Here is a 9,191-nt window from a genome sequence, read left to right as displayed (position 1 = left end):
GCAGATGAACGACGCATTTGCAAGGCAACAGGATAGTTGCAAAGAAGAGGCTACTGAAGAACAAGGAAATCTGGTGCACTGACCGGCACCGGTACCGCCTGAGCCCATAGGCCCAGGACAACAGCAGCAGATCAACAGCGAGAGGGGCAAACCGCCACTTTCGCCTGCGAGGAGCGTCAGTGCAGCCAACCGGCGACGACCAGCTGATGCAGGAAAAACAAAAAAAGCAGTTGCAGCAACCGAGATTGAAGTGAACCGATAGCGCTACAAAAGAGCGCCCAACAAAAATTAATAATAAAACTGTGCGCTGCGTCGCATAATTTTTTAATGCACTGCGATGCATATTTTTTTTATATAAATTATAAAACAAACTATGTACAATTGTGCGGCATTAAAGCTGTTCAATTAGAGTGTGGCCTGAAAACCACACGCAAAACTAGGCAGGGATATATGTAAAAAAAAAAAGTAATATACATTCATATATTCTAAGAGACAAAGTAGGGAAGTTAAAAAATAATACCCAAAATTGGTGATAAAAAAATATATATAACAACATTTTTAAGAAAGTTGCCCGTTAAAAAGTCAAGACCAAAAAGTAAATATACAAAAAAAAAAAGTGAAAATTTTCCATATACTAAAGTAAATACATATTAACAAAAATAAATAGATATATTGTCGCATACATATACAGACACCATATAAAAAATGTTCCCTACCAAAATTGAAAAATTGTTAGCGAAGCAGCACGAGTTGCATAAAAGGGTGAAGAAGATAGAAGAAATAGACGCTAGTAAGTTTACTAGCAAGATTCTTAATGAAGTAAGAGACATACAGAAGCAATGGATTAGTTACAATAACCAAATGCTAGAGAGTGGAGCAACCGAACATATCTATTTTACAGATGGAAAATATGAGGAAGGCTTAAATATGATTAATAGATTAATAGCCAAAGGAGAAGCAATCAGGCAGGGCACTGTTGATTCGGAGAACATTGAAGCAGATGCAACGATGTTAGAGAATTTTGAAGACAGCAGCGGAGAGTCGCGGGGAAACGCGACCTCCAGTAATGAGAATGCTAAGGTTAGCCAGCAGAAATTGCAAGAAAAGGTTCGTCAGCTGCAGGAATATTTAGACATGGTGAGCAAAGATTTACGTACGATAGATAATAGAACAGGCGAAATGTATGTTAAAAAAAATAAAATTCTTGTTCAGGAAGGTACAGATGTGTCAGGCTTATACAGTTGAGTTTATAGGTAATGATACGTTTAAAGAGGTCATAGAAGAATTAGAGTTCGACCTTCAGAATACCTTGGTAGCATTAGAAGAAAAAATAAACGATCAGAAAAGTTTGAAAGTTGAGAATGTTACCGTGAGAGGCGAACTACCGGTGTTGCCAAAGATTCAGGTACCCACATTTTCTGGAGAACCTAGAGAGTGGGACCTGTTTGTAGAATTATTTACGGAGTTAATTGAAAAAAGAGAAGATTTAAGTCTTGCTCTTAAGTTTAATTATTTGAAATCCGCGTTAAAAGGCGAAGCTAAGAGCATGGTAGCTCATCTATTGTCAGGTTCAGCTGACAATTATAGTGCCGCTTGGGAACTGTTAACCAAGCGGTATGAAAATAATCGGAGGGTATTTTCCGAACAGTTAAATCGGATCGTTGATTTACCGATGATCGACAATGAGTCCGCAAAAAGTATAAAGGGAGTGATTGACATAGTTAATGAGTCAATGCACTTAATTAAAATTAAAACAAATTTGTCCGATGAAGTGGACATAATATTTGCACAAATACTACTTAGGAAATTTGACAGAGATACTCTACAATTATATGAGAGTCAAATTAGAAAATCAAGGCAGATACAATTGCTATCTGATGTCATGGAATACTTGGAGCAAAGATATTGTTCGCTAAGTGCCATGAGCAAAGAAGAGAAAAAACCGTTACAGAAAACGTCGGGTTCGGTGTTCCAAGACAATTGTCCGATTTGCAAAGTTGCAGGGCATAAGGCGTATAAGTGCTATAAATTTAAAGGTTTGACACCTATGGAAAGGTATGAAATGGCCAAAAAAGTACAGATTTGCAGAAGATGCTTGAACCATTCAAGCAATAACGTATGCACAAATGAAATGGTCTGTTCATTGTGTAGTAAGGACACCATACCTTACTCCATTTTGAAGAAAAACAGGAGGAAGTTAATACTTGTGTAACGGCACAATCAACACTGTTGGCTACAGCTCTAATACAAGTAAAAAATGTAAATGGAGGATATAAGACTCTAAGAGCCCTTATTGATAGTGGCTCACAGAGTACCATTTTGTCTGAAAAGGCGGCTCAAATACTAAATTTACATAAAAATTAAACAATATACAGAAATAAGTGGCGTGTCATCAATAAAATCCACAAAATCAAAATATAAAGTAAAAATAGATGTAAAGACGCGGAATCCACGGGATAAACTTCTTAAGGTTGAGGCAATTGTATTGCCAAAGTTAATAAAAAGCTCTTCCATTAAAAAGGGTAAGCGTGGATATGTCAAAATGGCAATCCTACGTACTGGCTGATCCTACCTTTAATAAACCTGGTAAGGTTGATATAATAATGGGGGTAAACGTATACACCCAAATCATAAAAGAAGGAGTTACAAAGATTGATGGCCTACTAGGTCAAAATACTCAATTTGGTTGGATCGTCTCGGGATGCAACAAATCAAAAAGTAATAAATCTGTAGTCGCAACAACAATAGATGTCACAGGTTTAAAAAAGCGTTGGGAAAAGAAGAAGAATGGTAATAGTGAGGATAAATACAAGACATTTCAAAACAAACTCAACCACAAAATTCAAGATCCGCACTTGACTCCCCGGCAGGACCTCACCTTAGAGGTAACATAAAAGCTGAGGTAAAAGAAATAATTTTTGAAAGTAAAAAGAAATAAGTTTATGTCCCCCGGCAGGACCTCACTTTGGAGGTAAAGTAAAATGTGGGGAAGAAAAAGTATATATCCCAGAGCCAGTACAAAATGAAAATCTTCAGATGGCAAACGGTAAATTAAATAATGATCATTTAAAAAATAGTGTTATAATAAATTCAGGTAACAAATTGTCCGAGTCTATAGTACAAAAAAGGCAGATATTGCAAAATGTTCAAAAAGGGGCAACATTTAAACAGAATAAACGCTCAAAGGTCAGCTATCAGCGAAATGTCAAAACGGTGGAGCAAAAGCCGAGAGGTAGAAGTTGTTGGTCTCCAAAGTCTCCACCGTATAAAAAGGCTAGAAGTCAGCACAGTAATACACATCAGGAGTGGGTAGATATCCCGAAACAAAAATTGTTAAGCATCGGGCGATATTAGTAAACAAATTCGGTAAATCATACAAAATAATAGGAAGTCAGTTTATAAGAAGGATAACATTGATTTGCTAGGGTTAACTTCTCTCATGTAGCTCGTCATGCTTCTTTAACAAGAGTTATCTTACTAATGACAATATTAAAATTAATTTGTATAAGACAACTAACTATTTAAATCAAAAACCAAAACGTCACATTTGGCGGCCCTTTGGCAGAATGTTTAAGAATAAACATCGCGTTCATCTGAAATGGCTTCACCAAATCAGATTGAACAACGAAATACACAAAACATACAAGAAAAATAAGTCATAAAGATTCCTATGACAATTATGGCTTAATTCCAAAAACAAAAATAGCTGATACAAATTCATATTTCAAGTATGGCTCAAAAACCAAACAAAACATGCATCCACACTCTGTGGAAAACACTTAAGATTGTAACAGCGGCGCGGTATCAAGTAACCGACGCTGAGCATGAAATATAAACATTAGAGTAAGCATTTTTAAGAACAATTGTCGCCTCTTAGAGTCTAAGAATTCTTTGATGTACACAAGACGTTTGTTAATAAAATCAGTTCATATTTTGAATTCAACGAATGAAGATGGTGTTTTAGTTTGCAGTGCTGAACTCCTCTTCAACTTTCATAATCAATTACCAAAACCACCGAATCTTTTCATGAAAATTTGGACTTTATGCCAAAAAAATCGACATCCAGACCATAGTGCACTGTTAAATTTATTTTGAGCTCTTGACTTTTAGGCCTTCATCCGAAATAGATGCAACACAGATGATATACAAAATAACCCTAAAAGGCTGCTATGAAATTCATGTCTTCGAACACATTAGTGAATTTTAGCATTACTTGGCAAAAAAAATGTTTCTCAGCACTTCTGAAGAGAGATTGTTTAGAAGAAATATTATATAAAGTATTTTAAATTAAAATGAGCTTATTATTATTGAATTAAATATTAAATTCACTGCTGTTAAATTTTTGTTCAAAAGTTTTTGTTCATTTTCTCTCTGCACTAAATCTTGTTTAAATATCAAAATTATGAATCTGTATTTCCGTGTAACAAAACGGTTAAAAATGTCGACTATTTTCAATCCAAAATCTAGTGTTTATTATTCACAGTTTATAATGCTATCCACACAGTGTGAATTAGGTTTCGTTAAAAAGATAAGCAGCTTTTGTCCCATATTTCATAGCTCTTTCTTACAATTTCTGCTTAGTGAGTAATATTAAAAGTATAAATATATTTATATATATCTTTATTATACATACATCCCGAATCCAACTATCGATATTACAAGGACAACAAATATTCGAACAAATTTGGTTACACCAAGCAAAGAAGCCAGGAATCGGCCTTTTAAAAAACAATTGGGTTTCGATCAGAAAAACGTGGAGGCCACAACACATTTGCAACTTTGGAAACGTGAATATGGATTTATTCGAGCCACAAAATCGAATTCCCGGTTTCCGGTAACTAAGCGGCCATTGATCGCCCGTCTAAAAAAAAATCACAAGACGGACTATGGAGCAGGCATCATCGAAAAGGATTGCAAGTGTATCGATGTCGTCTTCGTTAATCTCAACATCCTTAAAAAAGGCAAAGGAATCCATCAAATCTGAAGACGTGGAGATCTCTGCGCCGACAATGACTTTTCAGATAAAGCGAAAACTATTTGACGAAGGTGAATTCACCATAACGCGGGGAAAGAAACTTAGCGAGCTATATCATCCTGAAGCTGTTTTCGATCAATTCTTTCACCAAGACACTCATACATTTTTATCATACAAAGAAATGGAGGCCTTTTGCTATCGCATGAACATTCGAATTCTCAAAGGAATTCTCTAGTTAGCTAGCCGTTCACATAATTTAGTTCTTATTTTAAATTTTTTGTAATCAAATTAATAAATTAATATTGAAATCACAACAAAAGTAATTATACTCACGACTATTTCTCATATTTTATATCAAAGTAAGCATTATTATGTACATTTATATCTAATGGACACAACCTTTCGAAACTATAGTTTTTATTCTCCAAATCCTTTAATGATAGCATGTGTCTTACAATCAGTGATGCAATAAGTTGGTCCAAAAAGGTCTTCATTTTATCTAACGATAAAAGTTTTGAATGTATTAGTGTATTTACATGTGTATTGCAATGCATTGGTAGTTCCTGTTTTTACATTTCTGATTTTTCGGATAGCCCTCCAATTTTAAATTGCGATACTTTATTGAGTCCTTTCGGTGAGCCAAAATCCAATGACCGTTTTTTGTACAATTCACCCAAAAGTTGTTCTTTTCTTTATGCGTTCAGGATAGCAGCCACCCGTTTAATGATCTTAACCTAACAACTGTCATGGTGTCATTTTATCATTTTGGAGAAATCGTCTATTCAACCTAAACTTAGCTTCCTAGAGGATTCAGCTTGTGCATATAACCTACTTCCTTCTAGGTATGCTTTCACAAGGTGTCCTGGGCAAGCAAGTGGGTAGGCAAGCTTGCATACACTTCATTTGCAATGCACGGGAGGTATTCCATATTCGAAGCAGTTCTGATTTGCACTTTACCTTTATTGAACAGGAAAAACCAAAAAGTATTACACTTAAAGTAACCCAATATTATCTACATATTACCTAAAATCAGATACACCTATTTCAGCAGGCAACTTCATAGTTAATACTTTCTTAACTATCTTGCTTTTAACCAGAGGCCCGGGGCTAACTTCGACCGCGTCAAAGTTTGTATACCCTTGCAACTTTTTTGGTAACTCTTTCCTTACCTATTAGCCATCAATGTGGAAGAACGTTTTATCTAAAAAGGCTTATGTTTGCGAAAGAATGGCCTATAATCATAGGAAATAACGAAGATATTGATCAAAGTCACTGTTTTCCACCGATCGTTCCTAAGGGAGCTATATGATATAGTCACCCGATCTTTATCAAATTCGACACAGTCATTAACAGATATATTAAATTAAGAAATGTTTAATTTGAAAACAATCACGTTAAAAGTAACGAAGTTATTTACAAAAGTCACTGTTTTCGACCAATCGTTCCTATGGGAGCTATATGATATAGTCACCTGATCTTGATCAAATTTGGCATAGTCGCTTATAGGCGTAGTAAACTATCTAATATTAAGTTTCACGACAATAGCTCAGAAAATAACGAAGGTATTGAGAAAGTCACTGTTCGTGACTTGGCCGTTTGTATGGGAGCTATATTATATAGTCACCCGATCTTGATCAAATTTGGCATAGTCGCTTATAGGCGTAGTAAACTCTCTAATATTAAGTTTCACGACAATAGCTCAGAAAATAACGAAGTTATTGAGAAAGTCACTGTTCGTGACTTGGCCGTTTGTATGGGAGCTATATGATATAGTCACCCGATCTTGATCAAATTTGGCATAGTCGCTTATAGGCGTAATAAACTCTCTAATATTAAGTTTCACGATAATAACATAGAAAATAACGAAGTTATTGAGAAAAGTCACTGTTCGTGACTTTGGGGTTTGTATGGGAGCTATATGATATAGTGGTCCGATCCGGCTGAATCCAGAGATATACAACGCCTGCAGTATATACAAGCCTACGTGCAAAATTTCAGCTCTGTAGCTCTTACGGTCTAGGAGGAGTTTGCGTTGATCCAGACGGACGGACGGACGGACGGACGGACATGGCTAGTTGAACTCGTCTCGTCGTGCTGATCAAGAATATATATACTTTGTATGGTCGGAGATGCTTCGTTCTATGCGTTGCACACTTCTGACCAAAATTAATATACCCTTTTTGCAAGGGTATAAAAATCCAATATTTCTAAGACGGATATACAAAAAAATGCGAGCAAAAAAATAGTAGCGCAAAACACTTGCCGATATTTATTACTATAACTTACAATATAATATTCCGATCTGTGTAAAACCTTTAAGTACCGTTATCAGCAATGTCTAACACTTGTCCATTACAATTTAACTTCCTTTGGAGACTTAACTTTTTTGCTACTTAATTTTTAAACTTAATTGCCAAATTTAGAGCGAGCAAAATAATAGTAGTGAAGGATCTTTCTTTGCAGAAAACTAAAACTATTGCTAGAAGGTTGGTTTTTTTTGCTCTATTTGATGTGTTAAATGTTCGCGGTAGAAGATTCATTAAAGTATTCCAATTCGCAGACTCAAATGGGCCGGGGTAAGCATATGTCTTTTAAGAAGATTATTCAGATCAGAAACCTTATGGATAAGGGCAAAACTTACATGGAAGTCTGTCAAATTTTTAATTGTACCATAACTGCCGTTCCAAATGCATTAAAATTTAAAAAAATATTAGAAAGACGTGGCCGAAAGCTTAAAATCTCGCCGGAATTAGAAAAAAAATAGTACGAGACTCAAAGCTTCGCTCGTTTGCATCTGCTTTGAAGATCCAGGAAGAGCCTAAAGTTTGGACAGTGCGGTGAGAGTTACCTCAAAATAACTTGAACGCTCGCAGCCCTCGGAAAAATCCGCTTCTCCCACAGAAGACCATAAACGAATGGATTGAATGCTCAAAATTTCACATAAAATGGCCTGTGGAGAAATGGCGCAACATACTGTGGTCAGATGAGTTCAAAATTGTGATGTTTGGACAGAGGGGATCTAGGCCGTATATTCGTCGACAAAAAAACATGGAGTACAGTCCACAGTACACCACAAAGACCATTTAAACATGGCAGATGAAGTGTGTTGGTGTCAGGCTGGTTTCCCTAATACGGTGTTGGTCCTATATGCTGCATAGAAGGCATAATGTGTACGTTAAAATTATTGAGAAAGTAAAGGTACTACATGACGAAGAGAAAATATCACTTTGTTGGGTATTTCAACAAGACAATAACCAGAAACACACAAGGAAAGTGGCAAAAGCTCGTATCGACAATGCTAGAGTAGATTTAATGAAGTGGCCCGCACAGTCGCCCGATCTGAGCCCGATTGAAAATTTGTAGTGCGATGTTAAGAAGGGTGTAGTTGCTGCAAAGCCAACCACTAAAAGAGGTCCTTAGACTGCTATAGAGCGTACATGAAAGGCCATAACACCAGAAAAGTGTTAGAAAATGATAGATTCAATCCCGCGTCGCTGCGCAGCCGCATTGGGAAACAATGGACATGCCACTAATTATTAATAGGTTGATATTAACTTGGTCTTTATTTTTAAACTATTTCCCTGGAATAAAACCCTATACTATGATATTTTGTGCTCTTTAAAATATGTGCTACTATTATTTTGCTCGCCTCAATTTGGAACTATTGACACCAAATCTTCATTATTTTCGAAATATCAAAATGGAGTGGTTTTCTTTGTTTATAATATAATTAATAACAGACCGAATAATAAATTTGCATACCAAGAAGTCTCAGTCTTGCCCCGATAACATAACTTTGTATAATATTTATAAAATGGGTGAAGCCACTACTATTTTTTTGCTCGCAGCTGTACATAGTCAAGTAGAATTTTTTATACATTATTAGGCAAGGCACTATGGGTGATTAGTTGATTTTGGCTGCATAAAGTCCACACATAGAGCTAGGAGCTTAATTTTTATTTTTTTTAAGTGTTACTAATATTTTAGTTTGATTTCGGAATTTTTTTAGTCAATTTGACCACGCCTTTATTTTCGGCCCCTTAAAACCCGGGCACTTATACAAAAATTTCAATTTTTATTATAAAGCAAAGCATAAAAATAGAAAAAATAATATTGTACCATGTTTTAACAATATTCCAAACATAAAAAAACAAAAAGTTAATAATCTTCTTCATCCAAAACAAAAGAATTCTAATGTTTGTCATCGCTTTCGTTG

Source organism: Drosophila tropicalis, unplaced genomic scaffold, assembly GCF_018151085.1.
Source record: "Drosophila tropicalis isolate 14030-0801.00 unplaced genomic scaffold, ASM1815108v1 contig_393, whole genome shotgun sequence".
In the NCBI taxonomy this organism is placed as follows: Eukaryota; Metazoa; Arthropoda; class Insecta; order Diptera; family Drosophilidae; genus Drosophila; species Drosophila tropicalis.
The sequence above is the reverse complement of the archived record's forward strand: the minus strand, read 5'-3'. Positions refer to the sequence as shown.